Source organism: Meriones unguiculatus, chromosome 3 (genome assembly GCF_030254825.1).
Source record: "Meriones unguiculatus strain TT.TT164.6M chromosome 3, Bangor_MerUng_6.1, whole genome shotgun sequence".
In the NCBI taxonomy this organism is placed as follows: Eukaryota; Metazoa; Chordata; class Mammalia; order Rodentia; family Muridae; genus Meriones; species Meriones unguiculatus.
In genome coordinates, this window is record NC_083351.1 from 118349869 (window position 1) to 118375577 (window position 25709).

At 37.6% G+C, this 25709-nt stretch overlaps 1 pseudogene; it reads left to right on the plus strand.

The window, feature by feature from the left end:
* The first annotated feature begins 21774 nt into the window (after window positions 1-21774).
* LOC110543400 (inositol polyphosphate 1-phosphatase-like) lies at window positions 21775-23006 on the plus strand (annotated as a pseudogene).
* Window positions 23007-25709: the final 2703 nt, after the last annotated feature.

A 25709-nucleotide genomic window follows, 5' to 3' on the forward strand; every position in this document is an offset into this window, starting at 1 on the left:
ATTAATAAAAGTGTAACTAAACAAAAATAAAAATAAAAATAAAACCAGTAGCTCTTCTGTATACAAAACACAAAAAGGCTGAGAAAGCAATTAGGGAAACAACACCCTTTACAATAGCCACAAATAACATAAAGTTCTTTGGTGATACTCTAACCAACAAGTGAAAGGCCTGCATGAAAACAAACAAACAAACTTCAAGTCTCTGAAGTAAGAAACTGAAGAAGTTATCAGAAGATAGAAAGATTTCCTCTGCTCATAGATCAGTAGGACCAACATGGTGAAAGTGACCATCCTACCAAAAGCACATAGACTCAATTCAAATCCCATCAAAATACAAACAAAATTGCTTTACAGAACTTGAAAGAACAATTCTCAGTTTCATACAGAAAAACAAAAAATGCAGACTTGCTAAAACAATCCTGGACAATAACAGATCTTTGGAGGTATCTCCATCCCTGACCTCACACTGTAGTTCTTTGTTTTCTTATTGCCATGCACTGGGAATTGTTCCTAATATTTAGAGAGTACATACATTCTTTATTTCCACCTTTTTTTATGTCACAATAAATAAGAGCTGTTGTCTAGTCTCTCCTAAACTCTGATTATCTATTCTGTCATCTCATTTATGGTTAGTTAGAAAAAGAAATAGAAACAGAAATTAAGTATTTTAAAACAACATTTCTACTGAAATTCATTTCAAAGTTCTATTGAACATGTAAGGTGATGGATTACATTTTTCTAGTGACTGCGTAATGGATACTTAGTAAAAAATTATATAACTGTTTTTATGCACACATTTTAGTATATCATAACTATCATGTATGAACCAATTGTGCTAACCTGACAAATCTTAAGATATAAAGCATCCCAAAGCGATCAGTGTAAAAATTTCTTAGCTTACCAACTTTGTAAGACTACATAAGTGGATAATATGGTAGGGCACTGGAATGAACTCCTGAAGTTAATCGAGTGTCAATCTTGAAGAAAACACCTTGCCTTGTTATGATGGTGTTGCCTTTATAATCTGACTACGTCTACCCCTGATGCTTTTTAATGTAACCAAAATTCCTCAGTTTCTGCAACCAGAAACTGAACCTATAGGTTAATTTCTACATTTTTTGTGGGTTCTAGATGATGCCATATTCAAGGAATTGATTAATATTGCCTCATATTCCTATAGTGCTCTATATATTGTAAGAAAATAATATTACTACTGAATCTTATTAATCAAATATTATGATGATTTATTTTGTTACAGAAAAGAAATGTATCTAGTTTTCAGTTCCGAGTTTTGGCTAGTTTATTCTTCTATATAGCTGTATTATGGAAATCACTACAACACTGTCTCTGGGATTATAAAATTGAGAACTGTATAACATGACTGCTCATACCACCACTTAGGAACAAACAGGCTTCTGAATTCAACAGCAGCAACAAAATAGTAAGTTCTTAGTAAGCTGCAGATGTTCAGATTCTGTCTTCTAGATGACTAGGAAATCGTGGAGATATGCTCAGGATTTTTTTTTTTTTGTAAGATATATTCTGATCAATGAGAAGAAAGTGGAAACCAGCAGAAAACTTCATCTTTCTCCTTCCACCTGCAACTAAGTTTTCATTGATCATTTCATAGTGCTTTTCTGTCTCAAATCCCATCCTATTCAGTGGGAAACAGTGTTTATTGCAAATATGGTTAAGGAAAGCATTCTTACTGTTTAGTGCTTTCTCTCTCTCTCTCTCTCTCTCTCTCTCTCTCTCTCTCGTCAGTGACTTTGCTTCTTCTACTCTTTATTTTACTTCTTCGAGAGTTCTTAACTTGGATCAATTTTAGGACAAAATATGTTTTGCCTAAGATTTTTTATTTCTCTAGAAAAATACAGTTAACTGGTATTGGAAGATGGTCCAAGAATGAAGTTATGAGAAGATTTCTGAATGCATAAGAGAAAACTCCAATAGACCAAGATCAGAGTCTTGTTGCCACAGTTTCCTTAAAAAACAGAATTCTTGGATTATGCTTTTGTGCTGCTCCCAGGTACAGGGAATGAGTGGGTTTATTTTAGATTATTCATTAAAACTGGCTACTGTTATTTGTTTATATGCCTCTATGTAAAAGCATGTTTGTTTGTTTTTTTCCACCTGTGGTTTGCCTGCCTTGTGCAGTTTGTCTGCCATGTATGGCTTGCCCTGGTTATTGTTAACTTTATTCATGTGACTCTTAAGCCCCAAAATATATATTGTCTGATGATCTGAATAAACTTGGCTATTGCCTGAGACTGCTTCATTTATTAGATCCATTTTTCCAGGTCCTCCTGCCTCAAGAGCAATGACAAACTAGATTGTGAGACATGATGATAGATGTCATGTTTTTATAAGTATTAAACTGTAATTCTTCATAGCCAATTAAATATTAATTTAATACGTGGCTCACTTTCCCAATATTTATTCAAGATTTTGGCTTCAAAAATATAGTAGTTAGATATCCTTTCTCTCTCTCTCTCTATACCTCCCTCCCTCCCTTCTCCACTTATCATCCCTTTATTGTTGCATGCAGTGAAGCTAAACTATAATTTAATCTGCAATTCAAGTGTAATTAATAAGATATAATTTATTGACTCTATGAACAAATATTGTATCATCTCTCTGGTTCAAAAGACAATGCCAGAAGCAGAATAGTCTTGCAAAACAAAGCATAAACAACCAGACTGAACAGGTTGCATCTCTGTAGCTGCACTAAGCTGGAGAACTGGCGTCATATGTCACTTCACACAGGGAAATAACCTGTTAAAGCACACCATTGTAGTGGTCAAGACCTCTTATATCTTCCATAATTCAATTATAACTGATCCACATTAGTTGAGAATTTAACAATCAGTGTTTCTTTTTGTTTCCTGGGAAACTTTGCCTGTTATACCTTAAAGTTTCTGATAATATGAACCTTACATTCACTGAGCACTTTCACGTGGGGAACCAGGCTTATCATAGCTACTCTATATATACTGATATAGAAAATAAATAAAATTATTAATAACAATAACAATAACAATAATTATTAATAAATAATAACAAATATACTTTCAAAGTAGAAAACTGTCTGTTGGTAGTTTTATTTTTTCAATATTTGTTGTCTTTTAAGTTTTAAGGAGAACTTTAAGTTTTAGGCAAAAAAAATTTCGATGTGTTCTAGCAATTCATATTCACTATTTCACTTTGTTTTCGTAATGAATTACATTTTCAATTTTTTTTGAGTTTTTTTTTTTATTTTTTTCCCTTTTTTTAAATTTTTCATCAATTACACATTATTCATTTTTCATCCCCCCATAAGCCCCTCCCTCCTCCCCTCCCAATCCCACCCTCCCTCCTCCCTCTGCTTGCATGCCACTCCCCAAGTCCACTAATAGGGGAGGTTCTCCTCTCCTTTCTGATCTTAGTCTGTCAGTTCACATCAAAAGTGGCTGCATTGTCCTCTACTATGGCCTGGTAAGGCTGCTCCCCCCAGAGGGAGGTGATCAAAGAGCAGGCCAATCAGATTATGTCAGAGGCAGTCCCTCTTCACATTACTATGTAACCCAATTGGACTCTGAACTTCCCTGGGCTACATCTGTGCAGGGGTTCTGGGTTATCTCCAAGAATAGTCCTTGGTTGGAGTATGAGTCTCTGGGAAGTTCCCTATGTTCAAATTTTCTTGTTCTGTTGCTCTCCTTGTGGAGACCCTGTCCTCTCCAGCTCTTACTATTTCCCAGTTCTTACCTAAAATTCCATTCACTCTGCCCAACAGTTGCCCATCAGGCTCAGCATCTGCTTTGATAGTCTGAAGGGCAGAGGCTTTCAGAGGCCTTCTGTGGTAGGTTCCTAGGTTGTTTCCTGTTTTCTTCTTCTTCTGATGTCCATCCTCTTTGCCTTTCCGGATGGGGATTGGACATTTTAGTTAGGGTTAGTTTAGTCTCTTGCTTAGTTTCTTTAGATGCACAGGTTTTTGTGGGTTTGTCCTATGTTGTATGTCTATATGAGTGAGTATATACCATGTGTGTCTTTTTACTTCTGGGACAACTCACTCAGGATGATCCTTTCCAGATCCCACCATTTACCTGCAAATTTCATGATTTCCTTATTTTTCATTGCTGAGTAATATTCCATTGTGTAGATGTACCACAATTTCTGCATCCATTCTTCAGTTGAGAGGCATCTGGGTTGTTTCCAGCTTTTGGCTATTACAAATAAAGCTGCTACAAACATGGTTGAGCAAATGTCCTTTTTGTGTACTTGAGCCTCTTTTGGATATATGCCCAGTAGTGGTATGGCTGGATCTTGAGGAAGCGCTATTCCTAGTTGTCTGAGAAAGCGCCAGATTGATTTCCAGAGTGGTTGTACAAATTTACATTCCCACCAGCAGTGGAGGAGGGTTCCCCTTTCTCCACAACCTCTCCAGCATGTGTTGTCACTTGAGTTTTTGATCTTGGCCATTCTCATGGGTGTAAGGTGAAATCTCAGGGTTGTTTTGATTTGCATTTCTATAATGGCTAGTGAGGTTGAGCATTTCTCTAAGTGCTTCTCTGCCATTCGGTATTCCTCTACAGAGAATCCTCTATTTAGTTCTGTTCCCCATTTTTTAAGTGGATTACTTGGTTTGCTGCTTTTCAGCTTCTTTAGTTCTTTATATATACTGGATATGAGTCCTCTGTCAGATAAAGGGTTGGTGAAGATTCTTTCCCAATCTGTAGGTGGTCGCTTTGTTTTGATGACGGTGTCCTTTGCTTTGCAGAAGCTTTTCAGTTTCATGAGGTCCCATTTATTGAACATTGATGCAAAAATACTTAATAAAATACTTGCAAACCGAATCCAAGAACACATCAAAGATATTATCCACTATGACCAAGTAGGCTTCATCCCAGGTATGCAGGGGTGGTTCAATATACGGAAATCCATCAATGTGATCCACCATATTAACAAACTGAAAGAAAAAAACCACATGATAATCTCCCTAGATGCTGAAAAAGCCTTTGACAAAGTCCAACACCCATTCATGTTTAAAGTCTTGGAGAGATCAGGGATACAAGGCACATATCTAAACATAGTAAAGGCAATATACAGCAAGCCTATAGCCAACATCAAACTGAACGGAGAGAAACTTAAAGCAATCCCACTGAAATCAGGGACAAGACAAGGCTGCCCACTCCATATCTCTTCAACATAGTGCTGGAAGTCCTTGCTAGAGCAATAAGACAGTTGAAGGAGATCAAGGGGATACAAATTGGAAAAGGAAGAAGTCAAATTATCACTATTTGCAGATGATATGATAGTATACGTGAGTGAGCCCAAAAACTCTACCAGGGAACTCCTACAGCTGATAAACCCCTTCAGCAAAGTGGCCGGATACAAAATTAACTCAAAAAAAATCAGTAGCCCTCCTGTATACAGAAGACAAAAGGGCTGAGAAAGAAATTAGGGAAACAACACACTTCACAATAGCCACAATGACATAAGGTACCTCGGAGTAACCCTAACCAAGGAAGTCAAAGACTTGTATGAAAAAAATTTCAAATCTCTGAAGAAAGAATTAGAAGAAGATATGAGAAGATGGAAAGATCTCCCATGCTCATGGCTTGGCAAGATTAACATAGTAAAAATGGCCATCTTACCAAAAGCAATCTACAGATTCAATGCAATGCCCATCAAATTACCAACACAATTCTTTACAGACCTGGAAAGAAAAATTCTCAACTTCATATGGAATAACAAGAAACCCAGAATTGCTAAAACAATCCTCTACAATAAAAGATCTTCCGGAAGTATCTCCATCCCTGATCTTAAGTTGTACTATAGAGCAACAGTTTTAAAAACTGCATGGTACTGGCATAGAAACAGAATGGTGGATCAATGGAACCGAACAGAGGACCCAGAAATAAACCCACACACTTATGGACACCTGATCTTTGACAAAGACGCCAAAACCATACAATGGAAAAAAGATAGCATCTTCAACAAATGGTGCTGGTGTAACTGGATGTCTACATGTAGAAAAATGAAAATAGATCCATACTTGTCACCCTGCACAAAACTGAAGTCCAAGTGGATCAAAGACCTCAACATAAAACCAGACACATTAAATCGGCTTGAAAAAAAAGTGGGAAATACCCTAGAACTCATTGGTACAGGGGAAAACTTCCTGAACAGAACACCAACAGCACAGGCTCTAAGAGCAACAGTCAATTTTTCTCTTGGTAGTATAAAATATCAACAAAATAAAACTGTGATAATATTTTAAAACCAATATTAAAATTATTAATTAATATTTAACATATTTTAAATTATTAATAATTAAATTAATAATTAAAATTATTTAAACCAAAATTAAAATAGTAATTTAAACCAATTTTAAAATTTTTTACAATTTATTCAGTTTGTATCCCAGCTGTAGTCCCCTCCCTCATCCCTTCCTCACCTGTTCTTCTCCTTCCATGTCCCTCCCCAAGTCTACTGATAGGGGAGGTACTCCTCTCTTTCCATCTGACCCTAGCTTATCAGTCTCCTCAGGACTAGCTGCATTGTCTTCCTCTGTGGCCTGGTAAGACTGCCCCACCCCCTCAGAGGGAGGTAATCAAAGCCAGCCACTTGAGTTCATGTCAGAGACAGCCCCCGTTCCCACTTGGAGACTGAGCTGCCATGAGCTACAGGTTTTCTAAGTTTTCTCCATGCATGGTCCTTAATTGGAACATCATTCTCAGAAAAGACCCACAGGCTCAGATCTTTTGGTTTGCTGCTCTTCTTGTGGAGCTACTGTGCCCTCCAGGTCTTTCTCTCTCTCCCTTCTTTGAAAAGATTCTCTGCACTCTGCCCAGAGTTTGGCTAGGAGTCTCAGCATCTGATTTAATACCCTGCTGGGCAGAGTCTTTCAGAGACCCCTTGTGGTAGGTTCCTGTCCTGTTCTGGTGCTGTCTCAGACAATTAGGAATAGTGCTTCCTCAAGATCCAGCTGTACCACTCCTAGGCTCCAAAATATGCTCTAGGACACAACAAAGACAATTGCTGAACCATGTTCGTACCAGCTTTATTCTCAGCCAGAACCTGGAAACAATCCAGATGTCCCTCAACTGAGGAATGGATACAGAAATTGTGGTACATTACACAATGGAATACTACTCAACAATTAAAACCAAGGAAATAATGATATTTGCAGTCAAATGGTGGGAACTAGAAAATATCAACCCGGGGGAGGTATCACAGAAGCAGAAAGACACACATGGCATATACTCATCTATAAGTGGATATTAGACATATAATATAGGATAAACATACTAAAATCTGTATACCTTAAGAACCTAAGCAAAAAGGAGGATCCTGGGTAAGTTGTTCAATCCTCACTCAAAAATGTAAACCATGAAAATATTTTTTAAATAGCAAAAGGTTTTTTTGTAGATTTTTTTAATGTGTTATAGTTTTGTATGTGCATATAATGCATTTTTGTTACTCTCTTCTATCATCCTTTTCAAATTTTTTCTTCCACATCTATTATTTCTTTCTCTCTCCCATATAGTTTGCAAGATACATGACTTTTGGGCTATTTGTGACTCACTTTTCTTAGCCAGCTTCATCTGGCTGACCAATGATTTGGAAGTATCTTTGTAGTTTGACAGAATAACCCAAAGGTAGACAAAGAAAGACAGTGACTTTCCTTTTTGTCCTGAATCTATTAGTGGGAAAGAGTTCATCAACTAGGGATAAACCCCTGAATGTCCACTCTATTCAGGCCCCACTGTTGACTGACAAGCTCTTCTTCAGACCCAGTGCTGGCAGCTGTAGCTACTACAAATACATGCTTGCAATGGATTATTTTTCCTCTATAGATAACAATCCACAGTCACTCACTCTATTTTCTGGTTCCTGCATTGTTCAGCTCTGTCTTTTGCAGTCTTTGCTGATCCAAAAAGAATACAGTATAAATAACTTGTTTAGAGATTAACACTCATTTGTCCCCTATTCTCAGTGTGGCCAACATTCAAGCTTTAAAATAGCAAAACTTTGATTCTCAATTGTTTTTTGTTTGTTTGTTTGTTTGTCAAAAACCTTAAATCGCCAGATATAAAAGCAAATCATGTCATCTTCAAGTTATATTATGATCACACAAACACTGCATCTTAAGTGGGGTGAATTAGCAGTGTGCTGTCATTACAGGTAATAGAACATATATTTTTTATAATGGTTTCCCTGAAAAACACAACATTGCCTATTATTTTTATTATGTCATATATTTGCTGAAACTTTCCTTATGTGTGCATGTAGCCATGTGCCAGTCAGTCTAACAATCTTTAACTATATAGCTGAAAAGAGCATCGACCTAAGGCATTGACACTGGGACTTAAGATGCTGCAAATGGGTTTTAGCAGGTTGAGACACCAGTATGTGGCCATGCTGCACTCTAACAAGCTGTTGGGTATGACAAGTGATCTCTGAGGTCTAGATGATGCTCCGTGAGTCACTGTTTATAATTTTTCAGAAATTTTTATGTATTTTTGGTTCTATGATACAGAAATACAACTTATTTATGAAACAAACCATTGTTATTCCCAGGAAACATAAACAATCAAATCAGCAGTTCAAGGGTGTTATGTGTTTTCACTCAGAGTGGGCTGGCTCTGTGGTTTTATATACTGCTTATAAAGTATAGTGCATTCATTTCACTAAAATAATAATGTCCCTTAATAATTCCAGATAATTGAACCAGTTTAGTGTTAACATAAAATTTGAAGTCTCAACATATATTTAATTTGTATTCACACTGAGCTGATGATTAGGTTGCTAAAATTTGATGACAAATGTCACATATACATTTTTTTTCTAGAATAGTGTAGGTTTTTTGAATTTTTATGATTATTTTATATGTGTCCAGTTTTTTTATTTTAATATCAGTACATTTTGTTTAACTTTTCATATTCTACATTGTCTTACTTGCTTTATTTTTTCCATATACTGTTTTAAAAATCATATATAATTTGTGAGTCCATTCAGGAATAATTATTTACTATAGAGGATCTTATTTAAATACATAATTAAACTTTTATTAAATTTGTGTTGAATCCCTGTTTTTTTCTGAATACATGAATTACATGAAATAGAAGGCCTTTTGTCTAAGGACCTTTATTTAACCACAGAGATTATATAGTGTTGATAATGAAGACTTTTTTTTTTTACTTTCATTTTTTCTAATTTCAGTTTATTTATTTTACATCCTAAGGATGCCCCACATTCTTCTCTTCGTAGTCCTCCTTCCCTCTTTTTCCCCTTCCTCTCTCCCATTCTACCCAGAAAAGAGGAGCCCCCTCCCCCTTATCCAAGGCAGTACTGCCGGGGGAAGTGATTCAAAGGCAGGCAATATAGTCCAAGTTAGAATGCTCCCCCACACACAGACACAATTGCCAGGCTCCCCATATGAAGACCAAGCCGCCATCAGCTACATATGTGCAGGGGGCCTATGTCCAGACCATGCATGCTCCTTAGTTGATGTCTCAGTCTCTGTATGCACCTATGGGCATGGGTTAGTTGTCTCTGTTGGTCTTCTTGTGAAGTTCCTATCCCCTCCAAGTCCTTCCATCTCTCCCCCAACACTTCCACAGGGCCCCCAGAGCTGTGCCCCATGCTTGGCTGCAAGTCCCAGCATCTGTCTAGATCCTCTCCTGGCTGGAACCTCCCAAACAGTCAAATCAGGCTCCATCTGCAAGTGTAGCAGAGCATCAATAATAGTGTTAGGCCTCTGTAAGGTGGAGTGAATCTCAGGTTGAGTCAATTATTGCTTGGACATTCCCTCAATATTTGTTCCCTCTTTATCCTTGGACTTCTTGTAGGCAGGGTAATTTTTGGATCAAAAGTTTTGTCTGTCATTGCTATTCCCCTCCTTCCACTAGGCTTGACTGGCTAGGAGGTAGTCAATTCAGTCTTCATGTCCCCTACTGTTAGGAGTCTCTCTAGAGTCATATCATCCATGTCTTCCCAGGAGCCTACCCTGTAGCCGGCCTCCAGCTTGACAAAGAAATATTCCCTGACCCCTCAGTTTCCCTTCTTGTTCCCAGCCCTCTCACATCCCATCCCATTCTCTTCTTCTATTTCTATTATTAGGTTTGGTCTTTTCATATTGTCCCAGATTTCTTGGATGTTTTGTGTCAGGAACTTTAGATTTAACACTTTCTTTGACTGATGTATTGATTTCTTCAATTGTATTTTCTACACCTGAGATTCTGTCTTCCATTTCTTGTATTCTGTTATTGATGCTTGGGTCTGTAGTTCCTATTCTCTTCCCTAGGTTTTCCATCTCCAGAAATGACTCAGATTGGGTTTTTTGTTTGTTTGTTTGTTTTTTGGATTTTTGTTGTTGTTGTTGTTGCTTCTATTTTCATTTTTAGGTCCTGGACAGTTTTATTCATTTGTTTCTCTCATTTGGTTATATCTTCTTGTATTTCTTTAATGGGTTTTCTCAGTTCCTTCACCTGTTTGAGTGTATTTTTCTTTGTTTCTTTAAGGATTTATTCAATTCCTGCATGTGTTTGGTTGCATTTTCCTGCAGTTCTTTAAGGGATTTATTTTCTTCTTTTTGAGGCCTTTATCATTTTCATTACCTCAGATTTAATATCATATTCTTGTGCTTCCAGTGTGATAGTATTGTCAGGACTTGCTGTGGTCTGTGGTCTGATAGCTGTGTTTTGGTGGTGTCATATGGCTCTGGGTTTTGTTGCTGATGTTTTTGCTCTAACCTCTAACCATTTGCTTGACTCTATTTTTAGCAAGCCTGGTGATCCCTGACTCTAATAGGTCTCTGAGGTTGTAGTTAGAGCTTGTGGTCCCAAATGGCTGCAGCCTTCTTGTTTTCTTTATGTTTCCTTATCCGTGCTAGTCTCCAATGCCTCAGATTGGGGTGGGTCCCAGGAAATGGCACAGGCCTGGAAACAACTGGCGTATGGGGAGCTGCTGTGTGCTGAGGAAATGGAACACAGAGGGCCCTGGGAAGATCTGGCCATTGCTGTGGCAGGCTGTGGCAGCCCAGTAGATGGGGATTGGGGGCTTTTCTCACCTGGCACTCCCTGATACATGTTGGTCTTGAGGGCCACAGATAGGTGTGGGTCTTGGGAAATGGTGTAGGCTTGGGAACTGGGGTATAGGTACACATGGGAAATTAGGAAGGACTCTTTTATGTGCCAAACATTACAAGTGCAGTTCTAATTAAGAAGGTCATTCATTCAGAACAATTTTTCCTTTTATGATGCTTGCCTGTGACAGTGTAATTGGTGGAAACATTATAAATATTAAAAAGTGATTTAAAATGGGCTTGAAACAGCCTATTACCATAAGACAGAAATCTTTTATTTTCTTTTATTTTTATTAATTATAGTTTATTCACTTTGTATCCCAGCTGTAGCCCCCTCCCTTATTCCTTCCCAATTCCATCCTCCCTCCCTCTTCTTCTCCTATGCCCCTCCCCCAGACCAATGATAGGGTAGTTCCTCCTCCCCTTCCATCTGACCCTAGTGTATCAGGTCTCATCAGGACTGGCTTCTTTGTCTTCCTCTGTGGACTGTTAAGACTGCTCCCCCCACAGGTGGAGGTGCTCAAAGAGCCAGCCCATGAGTTCATGTCAGAGACAGTTCCTGTTCCTATTATTGGGGAACCCTCTTGGAACTGAGCTGCAATGGGCTACTTTTGTGAAGGGGTTCTAAGTTATCTCTATGCATGGCCCTTGTCTGGAGTATCAGTTTCAGAAAAGACTCCTGTGCCCAGATGTTTTGGTTCTGTTGCTCTCCTTGTGGAGAAATCTTTTAAGAGGTAACCATTTGGAACAGAATTACAGGCCAAACAGGGTTGTAGCCAGAACAATTGGCTAACTATAAGAACTTCCTTATAAAAAAAATAATAAAAAATACAGAAATGTTTATCATATCTTATAGGTCTATATAAGTGAGTATATCCCATGTTGGTCTTTCTCCTTCTGGGATATTTCACTCAGAATGATCTTTTCTAGATCCCACCATTTGCCTGCAAATTTCATGATTTCCTCCTTTTTGATTGCTGAGTAGTATTCCATTGTATAAAAATACCACAATTTCTGTACCCATTCCACCGTTGATGGACATCTGGGTTGTTTCCAGGTTCTGGCTATTACAAATAGAGCTGCTATAAACATGGTTGAGCAAGTGTCCTTTTTGTGTACTTGAACAAACTTTGGGTATATACATAGCAGTGGTATAGCTGGGTCTGGAGGAAGCACTATTCCTATTTGTCTTAGAAAGCGCCAGATAGCTTTCCAGAGTGGTTGTACCAGTTTACATCCCCACCAGCAGTGGAGGAGGGTTCCCCTTTCTACACAACCTCTCCAGCATGTGTTATGGCTTGAGTTTTTCATCTTGGCCATTCTGATGGGTGTAAGGTGATATCTCAGGGTCGTTTTGATTTGCATTTCCCTGATGGCTAATGAGGATGAGCATTTCTTTAAGTGTTTCTCTGCCATTCGATATTCCTCTGTCGAGAATTCTCTGTTTAGCTCTGTTCCCCATTTTTTAATTGGATTACTTGGATTGCTGCTTTTCAGCTTCTTTAGTTCTTTGTATATACTGGATATTAGTCCTCTGTCAGATAAAAGGTTAGTGAAGATTCTTTCCCAATCTGTAGGCAGTCGTTTTGTTTTGATGACGGTATCCTTTGCTATACAGAAACTTTTCAGTTTCATGAGGTCCCATTTATTGATTGTTGCTCTTAGAGCCTGTGCTGTTGGTGTTCTGTTCAGGAAGTTGTCTCCTGTGCCAATGAGTTCTAGGCTGTTCCCCACTTTTTTTTTCCAAATGATTTAGGGTATCTGGTTTTATGTTGAGGTCCTTGATCCACTTTGACTTTAGTTTTGTGCAGGGTGATAAATATGGATCTATTTTCATTTTTCTGCATGTAGACATCTATACACCTAAAAAAGATAATCAATTGAGCAGACATGGGGTAAGATGATCAATCCTCATTTAGAAAGACAGATGGGATGTGCATTGAACGTATGACAGGAGTCTACTGAGTGCATCTGAAAGACTCTAACTAGCAGTGTTTTCAAAGCAAAGACTCATGACCAAACAGGGAATCATAAGAAAGAAGGGGAGTTAGTCTGATGGGGAAAGGATAGGAGCTCCACAAGGACCAAATATATCTGGGCACAGGGTCTTTTCTGAGACTGACATTCAACCAAGGACCATGTATGGATATAACCTAGAACCTCCACTCAGATGTAGCCTGTGGTAGCTCAGTAACCAATTGGTTTCCCAAAGTGAGGGGAATAGGGACTATTTCAAACAGGAACTCAATGACTGGCTCTTTGGTCTCCCCACCCCCGAAGGGAGGAGCAGTCCTGTTAGGCCACAGAGGAGGGCTTTGCAGCCAGTCCTGAAGATACCTGATAAAACAGGATCAGATGAATGGGGAGGAGGTCCCCCCTATCAGTGGACTTGGAAAGGGGCACGGTGGAGATGAGGGAGGGAGGGAGGGACTGGGAGGGAATGAGGGATCGGGACATGGCTGGGATACAGAGTTAATAAAATGTAACTGATAAAAAAATAAAAAATAAAAAATAAAAAATAAAAAAAATAAAGAAATGAAGGAAAAGAAAGGAAAAGAAAACAAAGACAAAAAAGAGTATCATAAAAATAAAATTTCTAATAAAGAAGTTATAGAAACACAACCTGAGAAATTTGGGAAATGAGAGAGGGAGGAAGAGAGAGGAGAGGGGGGAAGGAAAAAAGGAGGGGGGAGCAAAAGGGAGAGACTTCAAGTGAGAGACTCAAGTATGAGACCCTACTGGCAACTGGGAATTATACAAATGTCCTGAGTGAAGTAAGTAGCTGCAAAAACTCAGCTTGACAATATTCATGCTTTATGAAATGTAATAGTCCAGCATTAAAGAATCTTTTTGCTGTTGTTGTTGTTGTTGTTGTTGTTGTTGATGATAGGAATTGAACTGAGGAACTCTGGAAAAGCAGACAGTGCTCTTTCACACTGAGCCATCTCTCCAGCCCCAAGAATCTTTTAACATTTGAAAAATTGTTAACTTTTTTGAAAAAAGCCTTAACTTCAGAAATAAAGTTTAGTTCAAGAAAATAATCTATGAATCAACTATGTATGTGTAAAACCATGGAGAAATATGACATTTAGAATGATAAAACATTTAGAATGTTAAAAAAAATGTAATGGGCAGTTTACTTGTGAAACAAATATTCAGTTTATATATATCTAGATATCTATACATGTGTTTATTTTTATTCCAATAATGAGAATGAATGAAACTAAATGTGTTCCTATTTTGTTTTTACAACACCACTTGCTTTCTTGGAGTAATTGTGAAATCTGGAGTGTGAATGTACTAACTCTTTTTTTTTTTTTTTTTTTTTGCTTCTCATTTGAATGTTTTAACTCTTTAATATAAGTATTTTCTTACTAAGCAGGGACTATCTTGTTAGTTATTTTGTATTTCTCAGATTTTGTAAGATCCTGAAATGACTACAGATATAATACTATGGTGCTATTATAATTTTAACTAATTTCAATGAGCTTACTGCACATTAGGCTTTTTCTAAAATGTTTTCCTTGACTGTTTGCATCCTTTGTATGTTGGCATGCTCTAAGTATCTAATCCAGCATGTGTGCAGTGAAGAAAAGCTTTCCACTTGTTAGAGATTGGTTCTGGTTTCAGATATCAACACAACAAAAAGTTAGTGAAGTATAAAACAGGTTGGACTGTGGTTAACATTTGGAATGATGATAAATTCAGAAACTTAATATCTAAATGTAGAAAAGGAAGAGAAAAGAGTTTTAGATAGTGACCAGAGAAGGCAATATTGAGGTAATTTTAAAAAGTAAGACTGTTTGAAATTTTCACTATATTTTGTTATTGCTCTTTTAAGAATAGTTTTATATAAATTTGGTCTTTGTTAAATCACATACAACAAACATGAATAATGGATTGAAGAAGAGAAAAAATTTAAATTAATTATTTTTAATTGAAATAATATTATATTTCTCCCATTTCCTCATTCTCACCTCACAACTGACTGTGAGGTTCCTAACCCAATTTCTATATCTACTACACAACTGCTATACCTAAGACTCCAGGAACATCAGGGAAGAAGTTCCAGAAAGACTGTAAAATTCAGAAAAAAAAATCTATTAAAAGATTTTGGCTTCTGGATACAACAAAAAAAGTTATGTCCATGAAAGACTGACAATGTGATTGTCTAAGTAAGACCTGTGCAATGACAGCATCTACTGGTATGTCAACGTAGTGGGGAGAAGTCTATGGGGCCTTACCTCTAGGTAAGGATGACAAACAATTAACGACTGATGGAGGAGGAGAATTTATCATCCCAGGGATAAGACACTGAATTAGTTGTCCAATACAAAGATTTCCAATCAAATCGCATGTATACAGGAACACTAAATTGACTCAAAATGTTGAATTTCCAAATTTATGCATGTATGTGTATATGTACATTAGTAAACAAGTATATGTACAAAATTAAAGAATAAGATTTTAGTAAGACAGCACAGTCTCTAAGAGCAACAGTCAATAAATGGGATCATATGAAACTGAAAAGCTTCTGTAAAGCAAAGGAGAGTCATGAAAACAAAACGAATGCTTACAGATGAGAAAGAATCTTCACCAATCCTTTCTCTGACAGATATCCACTATATATAAAGAACTAAAGAAGCTGAAAAGTAACAAACCAAGTAATCCAATTAAAAAATGGGGAACACAGCTAAACAGAGAATTCTCTGTAGAGGAATATCGAATGGCAGAGAAACACTTAAAGAAATGCTCAACCTCATCAGGGAAATGTAAATTAAAATGACCCTGAGATTTCACCTTACACCCATCAGAATGGTCAAGATGAAAACCTCAAGTGACAACACATGCTGGAGAGGTTGTAGAGAAAGAGGAACCCTTCTCCACTGCTGGTGGGAATGTAAACTGGTACAATCACTTTGGAAGTCAATCTGGCGCTTTCTCAGACAACTAGGAATAGCACTTCCTCAAGATCCAGCCATACCACTCCTAGGCATATATCCAAAAGAGGCTCAAGTACACAATAAGGACATTTGCTCAACCATGTTTGTAACACCTTTATTTGTAATAGCCAGAAGCTGGAAACATCCCATATGCCCCTCAACTGAAGAATGGATGCAGAAATTGTGGTACATCTACACAATGGAATATTACTCAGCAATGAAAAATAAGGAAATCATGAAATTTGCAGGTAAATGGTGGGATCTGGAAATGATCATCCTGAGTGAGGTATCCCAGAAGCAGAAAGACACACATGCTATATACTCACTCATATAGACATATAACATAGGATAAACCTACTAAAATCTGTACATCTAAAGAAACTAATCAAGAGAGAAGACCCTGACTAAAATGCTCAATCCTCATCCTGAAAGGCAAAGAGGATGGACATCAGAAGAAGAAGAAAACAGGAAATAACCTAGGAACCTGCCACAGAGGGCCTCTGAAAGGCTCTGCCCTGCAGACTATCAAAGCAGATGCTGAGACTTATGGGCAACTGTTGGGCAGAATACATGGAATCTTATGTAAGAAGTGGGAAATAGTAATGGTCTGGAGAGGACTGGAACTCCACAAGGAAAGCAACAGGATCAAAAATTTGAACACAAGGGTCTTCGCAGATTCTCATACTCCAACCAAGTACCATGCATGGAGATAACCTAAAACCTCTGCATAGATGTAGCCCATGGCAGTTCAGCATCCAAGTGGGTTACATAGTAATGGGAAGAGGGACTGCCTCTGACAGAAACTAATTGGCCTGCTTGTTGATCACCTCCCCCTGAGGGAGGATCAGCCTTACCAGACCACAGAAGATGACAATGCAGCCTCTCCTGATGAAATCTGATAGACTAAGATCAGAAGGAAGGAGAGGGAGACCTTCCCTATCAGTGGACTTGGGGAAAGGCATGAGTGAAGAAGGAGGAGGAGGGTGGGACTGGGAGGGGAGGACGGAGGGGCTTATGGGGGGATACAAAGTGATTAAAGTGTAATTAATAAAAGTTAAAAAAGAGGAAAAAAACGATTTTAGTAATTAAGTTTGAATATCATAAATACAAATAGTTGTTATATGTAGGATAGTTTATTAGTAATCAATTTTCACTCATTTGATCATAACATCAACCAGATGAGAATTCATATTTTAAACATACTAAATATAAAAGTTTTAAAAACCTACCACTACATAGTATGTACATATCTTGGACTATCACAATATTGAGAAAAAGAGTCACAGAAAAATCTCATAAGGAAGTAGTAAAAGAAGGATAAAATATTAGCAAAAGGCTTATAGGACAAGCTTCTGTGCAAAAATTAGTACCTGAATTCAGGTTCCATGCACTCACCAAGATGGGAAAATGAGAGGTGTTGGAAGAGGGGAAACCATCATCAAAATATATTGTTAAAAAAAAACTATTTTATATATAAAAATAAAAAGAGTAAGTAAATTAAAAAACAAAAGTTAGATATTGATATCGATATGGATAGATATACAGATATGCATGTCAATGTACTTCTCCACTTCTAAATAAGGGGTGCATAATAGTAACAAGAAAAAACCTGGGTGTGCCAGTGGCTACAGTTAATCTTTTTTTTATTATTTTATTTTTATTTTTTGCTACCTTTAATTCAACTTGGGAGGCAAAGATAACTTGAGTGCAATGGCCAGCTTAACTAATCGGTTTCTAAATCACAGTTTCAGTAAGAGTCAATCACTGTATCAAAAGAGTAGGTGGCCAACTATTGCGGAAGTTGATTCTTGGTGTCTAGAAGCACATGTGTAGAATAAGTATGCAGGCCTGCTCACAAACGTGCACAAATCCACAATATATAAATCATACACATACAGAATGTGTGTATGTGTAAGAGAGGCAGAAAGAGACTGGAAGAATGGGAGAGAATGACAGAATGAGATGAAGTGGAAGTTTCTGGTTTCTTTGAAGAATCAGTTGAGTTACATGATGTTTTGCTAAAAGATGTCTTATGAGAGGGCAACAGATGTTTTGCTGTGAACTCTCTCGTGTGAGGGAAGTGACTTCAGCCAGCTGAGAAGATCAGTCAGTGGACTCTGAGGAGAGAATATTTTTAGAAGTCCATGCACAGTGAGACATGCCTTTTTGGACATCCCAGTGCTGATTTGACACTTGACTTCATGGAAAGAAAAAGTCCAGAGAACTTCTCTGGGCAATCCTACTGATTCTTGAGGCTTTTGCTGACTTGTCACCATCTTCTAAATCAGGCTGATTCACGTTGTTCCTTGATGTTGGCCTTTGGACAATACTGCTGGTATCCCGATGACTGATTTCAGTAATTCTCTAAAGACCCATAAACTCTAATCAGCACAAAGTAGATAAAAAAGAGCCACAGCTGTTTTCCCTACTAATCTCCAACCTAAGGTCCGATGCTAGAAGGGAAGTAAAAGAGTTTAAGAATTCTAAATTAAGTAGGTTTGGTGAAAAAAAAAATCTAAGCCTACAATGAGAAAATAAATGAGAGAGAACATGAAAATACTACTATACAGGTCAATCTCTAGACATTAAGGTATTCAGTTCATGGGAGCAATTAATGCAAATTTTGTATCTGAATATTCATCTGGTTGAGTGAGAGCAAGATAGAATAAAGGGACCAGCAAATCATTTTGCCTTTGGGACCAGAATTCAGTAGGATCAAGTGGTTGACTAGCAGATGGAAGAGGAATGATTTATAGAAATGTGTTTTTTGTATACAGGAGGGCTACTGACTTTTTTCAGTTAATTTTGTATCTGGCCACTTTCCTGAAGGTGTTTATCAGCTGTAGGAGTTCCCTGCTGGAGTTTTTAGGGTCACTCATGTATACTATCAAATCATCTGCCAATAGTGATAATTTGACTTCTTCCTTTCCAATTTGTATCCCCTTGATCTCCTTCAACTGTCTTATTGCTCTAGCAAGGACTTCCAGAACTATGTTGAAGAGATATGGAGAGAGTGGGCAGCCTTGTCTTGTCCCTGATTTCAGTGGGATTGCTTTAAGTTTCTGTCCGCTCAGTTTGATGTTGGCTATAGGCTTGCTGTAAATCGCCTTTACTATGTTTAGATATGTGCCTTGTATCCCTGATCTCTCCAATACTTTAAATATGAATGGATGTTGGGTTTTGTCAAATGTTTTTTCAGCATCTAGGGAGACTATCATGTGTTGTTTTTTTTTTTCTTTCAGTTTGTTAATATGGTAGATCACATTGATGGATTTCCATATTTTGAACTACCCCTGCATACCTGGGATGAAGCCTACTTGGTCATAGTGGATGATATCTTTGATGTGTTCTTGTATTCGGTTTGCAAGTATTTTGTTGAGTATTTTTGCATCAATGCTCATAAGGGAGATTGGCCTGAAATTTTCTTTCTTTGTTGGGTTTTTGTGAGGTTTAGGTACCAAGGTGACTGTGGCTACATAGAATGAGTTGAGTAATGTTCCTTCTGTTTCTATTTTGTGGAATAGTTTGAAGAGAATTGGAGTTAGCTTTTCTTTGAATATCTGGTAGAATTCTGCACTGAAACCATCTGGTCCTGGGTTGTTTTTTGTTTTTTTTTTGTTTTTGTTTTTTGTTTTTTTTTTTTTGTTGTTGTTGTTTGTTTTTTTTGGATGGGAGACTTTCGATGACCACTTCTATTTCCTTGGGGAATAGAGGACTATTTAAAAAGATCAGTAGCACTCCTGTGTACAAAAGACAAAAGGGCTGAGAAAGAAATTAGGGACAGGGGTAATATCTAGTATATATAAAGAACTAAAAAAAACTGGAAAGCAGCAAATCAAGTAATCCAATTAAAAAATGGGGAATAGAGCTCAACAAAGAACTCTCTGTAGAGGAATATCATATGGCAGAGAAACACTTAAAGAAATGGTTAACATCATTAGCCATTAGGGCAATGTAAATCAAAACGACCCTGAGATTTCACCTTACACCCATCAGAATGGCCAAGATCAAAACCTCAAGTGACAACACATGCTGGAGAGGTTGTGGAGAAACGGAAACCCTCCTCCACTGCTGGTGGGAATGTAAACTTGTACAGCCACTATGGAAATCAATCTGGTGCTTTATCAGACAACTGGGAATAGCACTTTCTCAAGATCCAGCCATACCACTCCTAGGCATATATCCAAAAGAGGCTCAAGTACACAATAAGGACATTTGCTCAACCATGTTTGTAGCAGCTTTATTTGTAATAGCCAGAAGCTGGAAACAGCCCAGATGCCCCTCAACTGAAGAATGGATACAGAAATGGTGGTACATCTACACAGTGGAATATTACTCAGCAATTAAAAACAATAAAATCATGAAATTTGCAGGTAAATAAATGGTGGGATCTGGAAAGGATTATCCTGAGTGAGCTATCCCAGAAGCAGGAAGACACACATGGTATATACTCATCCATATAGACATATAATATAGGATTAACCTACTAAAATATGTACACCTAAAGAAACTAATCAAGAGGGAGGACTTTTGCTAAAATGCTCAATCCCCACTCCGAATGGCAAAGAGGATGGACACCAGAAGAAGGAGAAAACAGGAAACAAGTTAGGAGCGTCCCACAGAGGGCCTCTGAAAGGCTCTGCCCTGTAGATTATCAAAGCAGATGCTGAGACTTATGGCTAAACTTTGGGCCAAATGCAGAAAATCTAATGAAAGAAGTGGGAAATAATAGTAAGAGATGGAGAGGACAAGGAAAGCAACAGAACCAAAAAATTTGAGCACATTTGAGTCTTTCCTGAGACTGGACTCCAACCAAATACCATGCATGGAGATAACCTAAGACCCCTGCACAGATGTAGCCCATGGCACTGCAGTGTCCAAGTGGATTACATAGTAATGGGAACAGGGACTGCTTCTGACATGAACTGATTGGCCTTCTCTTTGATCACCTCCCTCTGAGGAGGGAGCAGCCTTACTAGGCAGTGTCCAAGTGGATTACATAGTAATGGGAACAGGGACTGCTTCTGACATGAACTGATTGGCCTTCTCTTTGATCACCTCCCTCTGAGGAGGGAGCAGCCTTACTAGGCCACAGAGGAAGACAATGCAGCCACTGCTGATGAGACCTAACAGAGGAGGATCAGAAGGAAGAAAAAGAAACTCTTCCCTACCAGTGGATTTGGAGAGGGGATAGTGTGGAGAAGGGGGAGGAAGGGAAAGATTGGGAGGGGAGGAGGGAGAGAATTAGAGGGGGGATACAAAGTAAATAAAGTATAATTAAATAAAAAAGGATCATGACTTATTGATTGGGCATTTATAATTCCGACAAAATTTTACTTTATTTTTGGCTGTTTGAGACATTGTTGAAACTTTTTATTTAATGATTCTATTTTTGAAGTTATTCTGTAATTACACCATTTCCATTATCTTTGCTTTTTCAAAATTCTCCTGTATATTCATCTGTGCTTGGTTTCATACCATAGATTTTTTCATAAATTGTTATTACATGTGCAAATGTTTATGTCTTTATAATATATATATATATATATATATATATATTATTCCTAAATATAATTTGGTCAGTCTGTATAATGGTACTGACAATCATGAATTTCCATTATATGAAAATCAAAACTATCCTTTTTCCCTAGACAAAATGGCTTATTACCATAAAACTCAAGCATGTGCTAGTGGAGATAGGTAGAAAGAAAAGCCTTTTGTAGTATTTGTGGTAAATACATATAGTCCCCCCTATAAAGCTCAATGGCAGTTCTTCAGATAGATATAATTGGAACTTTGGCAGTATTGGGTACACATACAAAGGTAAGGATGTCAGTATAATATTTAACCTGCATGTCATTTTTAGTGTGAAAATTTTAAAAATTTATTTATTTTATTTGAGTTGTATGAGTGCTTTCCCTGAATGTATATATGCACCATTATTTGGGTGCTAGACATCAGGGAGAATATCAGGTACTGTAGAACTACAGATACAGATGATTGAGTGCCACCATGCTGCTACTGAGAACAGAACCCAAGACTACTGCGAGAACGATACAAAATTTTTGAAGAAGCATCCAACCAGTTTACAAATGATTTGGGGAAAACGATCACCATGGAACTAAAGTCAAAAGAAGAGGAAAAAGCAGAACTTCTCACCAGAATCCTTAATGGCAATGTCCTGGCATCTGTAGCTTTAGTGGTTCATCTGGACATTTGCTTAACTGACTGCACTCTGGAGTCCCTGGAGATGAGGATCTCACAGTCCATTCTTGGGATTTGGGGATCCCATAGATTTAACCTATCAATATATTAAAGGTTCTGCCAACGTTAAACCCAACCAAGGAGTTTTCCCCAGTGGACTTCAGTGTGTCCCCATTTAATTGGGGTTTGTGAAATACAGACAGGCATGCCCCTGATGGGAGTTATCAATCAGACGTCTGTGTCTCAAAATCTAACTACTCTGAGGTAGAAGGGACAGTGCTACTATGGCCTTTCTTACATGGAGACTAGCATCCGTTCCCTGCAGCTGGCCATCTCTAAACGTAACTGTGGAGAAGCCCAAACTGAAAACCCAATGAGTTCTCCAGCCCCTTTTCTGCAGCCATCAATACAAGTAAAAAAGAGCCCATGAAAGCCGCTGTGCTGTCACGTGTGTGCGGAGATAGTCTTCCCAGGTGCTGGGGCTGGTTACAAGAGCCTCTGTGTAGTCCAGAGACTGGCCGACATTTTCATCTTCTCGAAGGACACCAGGTCCAAGTGGGAGTCCTGCGCTGCTCACACCATTCTGAGGGCCGTGGTGAAGGCATCATAGAAATGAAGGAATGGGCTGAATTTTGGCACAGTTGCTGTGTCACATGGAAAATTAAGGTGCCTCTCGGGTGGATCTCTGAGCCAACAAGGGAGGACTGATACCTTATAGGTCCAGAAATCGGCTAGACACCTTCCTGAGCCACCTCATACAAAACCTGGGACCTCTGAAGATGCAAACATAGGACTCTGACCTCAACATTTCTTAAACCAAAGTGAACCCTTTCCTGTTATCTCTGTCTCTTGAAGATAATTTTGAAGATCGTTTTTTTCCATGAGTTAACAACCACCTTCTTCTTTGGTCATAATGTTAATTTCAGTAATTAATGACACTCATGTCACAATTATGTTGGTGCATAGTTCTGATAGTGAGCACCATGCTATTGATGTTACTGGCTACCCTTCAATAAAATACCAAGGGAGGAGCAAAACAAAAACAAAACAAAACAAAACAGAAACACAAAACTTAATTCACTGTATGTGTGTGTAGTTATTTTAAATAGTTTATACTTTATGTATGAGGTGATTGTGTATTTATGCTACACTTTTTAGATACTTCAGTTTTTCAGTCTCCTTGTAGAAAGCATCTGTAACAAGTGATATCATATTGTATCGGCAGCAGCCTTACATATTTGCTACCTGTCATGTGTTTAGTGGCACTAAGCAGTCAAATTAAATGATGAGCTTCTATGTACTGTATACTATGTGGTGCTTGCTTTATAAATTGTGAAACCAGCTGTTAGATTATTTTTCATAAATCATGCCCATTATATCTAATGCATGGTTATAAATTTGTTTCTTGTTACACTGTTCTTGTTTCAAACACTTAGAAAATGTAAATCTCATCAGATGTACTCCAGCCTGAGAACGGAAAACAACATCCGTGTTAGTCCTGAAGTTTGCTAAGGGGAACAACACCCATAAGAAATTATGTGGAACAAAGATGTATGGATATTCTTCCACTGATTACTTTTACCATAGCCATAACAGCTGGAATGAAAATAGAAAAAAACAATTCAGAAACTATATTCTCCTGTATGTGACCTAATTTATTAGAACTGGCTAGTCAACAAAAGCAGTATATTATTTATTTTCCCCTTGAGCAAAATGTCACGTAAATATTTTATAAATTTCAGTGTCCCCAAATGTAAGTCTATGTCCTGAGGCAAAATCATCATTATAAATGTTTCCAAAAATCAAATTCAATAAATCATACTTTCTTTCCCTACCAAACTAGAATAAATAAGTGACATGAATAGCTTGATTATCTTCCCAATGAGTGAATTTGGAAAGTAGAGAGTTAGGGTCTGGGTGGTACATGAAATACCTTGTACATTTTTTTTTTTCTGGATGTGTAACTAGTGCTTAGCATATACCTTATCACTCCATATAAGTTCTTTTCAGCATATGATTCTTCTTTTAAATTATAATTTACAATAAATGTTTTGTCCTTTAGCTTTACACATGTGTTGCTCTGTGTGAAAATTCTTCTTGGCATACAGTCGGACATTAAACACTGTTTGACACAAAATATTCAAGGACTTAGGAGTGGAGTGAATCTTCTATTCATAAAAAGTAGAGTTTGTAAGACAAAATTTCCTATTTTTTTATTATTATTTGCTGTAAGGACCGAAAGCATGGAACACTGAAAGTAAAGAACGTATATAGGACAGTTGTAGAAATATGATCCTGTTCGTGTTTGAGATATTATTCCTCTTAGTATTTAATATAGACAGCCTATCTTGTTTTAACACAACATGCTCTTATTGTGCTTCTCTTTGTAGCTTTGGACTCATCGAGGAAAAGCAGAACTACAGTTCCTGAAATTTGTTCTCTGACCTCTATAGATAAACTACAATGGGGGCTCCTGAGTTCCTTTACTTTTTCTCTATTTGTAGCTGATCTCTTGAAAAAAAAAAATATTTATTCCTTTTTCCCTTCTATTTCTTGCACTCCATTTGAAACCAAAGAGAACAATTCAGAGAATCAATGAAACCAAGTGCTGGTTCTTTGGGAAAATCAAATTTCCTATTCTTATCCTTCACCTTGGAACCCCACATTGAGATACCATGTAGAACAAACTAGCTGGTTTTTTACTATTTCGGGGTATTTCTTTATCCTATATTCTATATCTTACCCCACGTTTCACCCCCAATTACTAGATAGCATAGAAAGAAGGATGGAGAGAGAGAGATCTTAAATCTAATTTCTTTATTCTTGTTTTTTCTTTGAGCACAAGTCCAAACAAACTACAACAACCTCCATCCCCAGTGACCAGCAACCACCAGTCCCTCCTAAAAATTAGCCAAATTTTAAATGTCACATAATCTCAGCATCTGGCAAAACCATGCCTCTGCTAGAGCACAAAACAAATCATAGTCAGCTGTCAGAGCATCCCCTACAATAGGCCAACAACCATCAACCCCATATTCCCCACACCTGGGATTAAAACAAAACAGCAAAAACCCTATTCCCCTTTTTTTTTTTTTATCCAAAATTCCAGAATTCTCACTACACACATCTACTTATATAAGGTCAATATTTGGTTTCTTATGTTAAATTGATATACATGTGCTTTCTAGCAATTTTATATCAGCTTCACTACTGGAATGTTTGCCTATTTAAAAACACAACTCTTACCTCAAAGAACATGAGCAATAGTTTGTTCTGGAACCAAATATGAATGACCATGTCACAAAAAGACATAGTTAAAATATCCCAGAATCTATGCTGTGATGTAGAGAAATTTTCATCTATTTTATAGTACTTCAGAAGAAAATGATAAATGAAGATACATTTCAGGCACACATGTGAAAGCTCCGGAGAGGCAGGGAACCACAAGGCATAGAAATCCTCAGGACTAGCCACAGGATTATCATCATGGATTG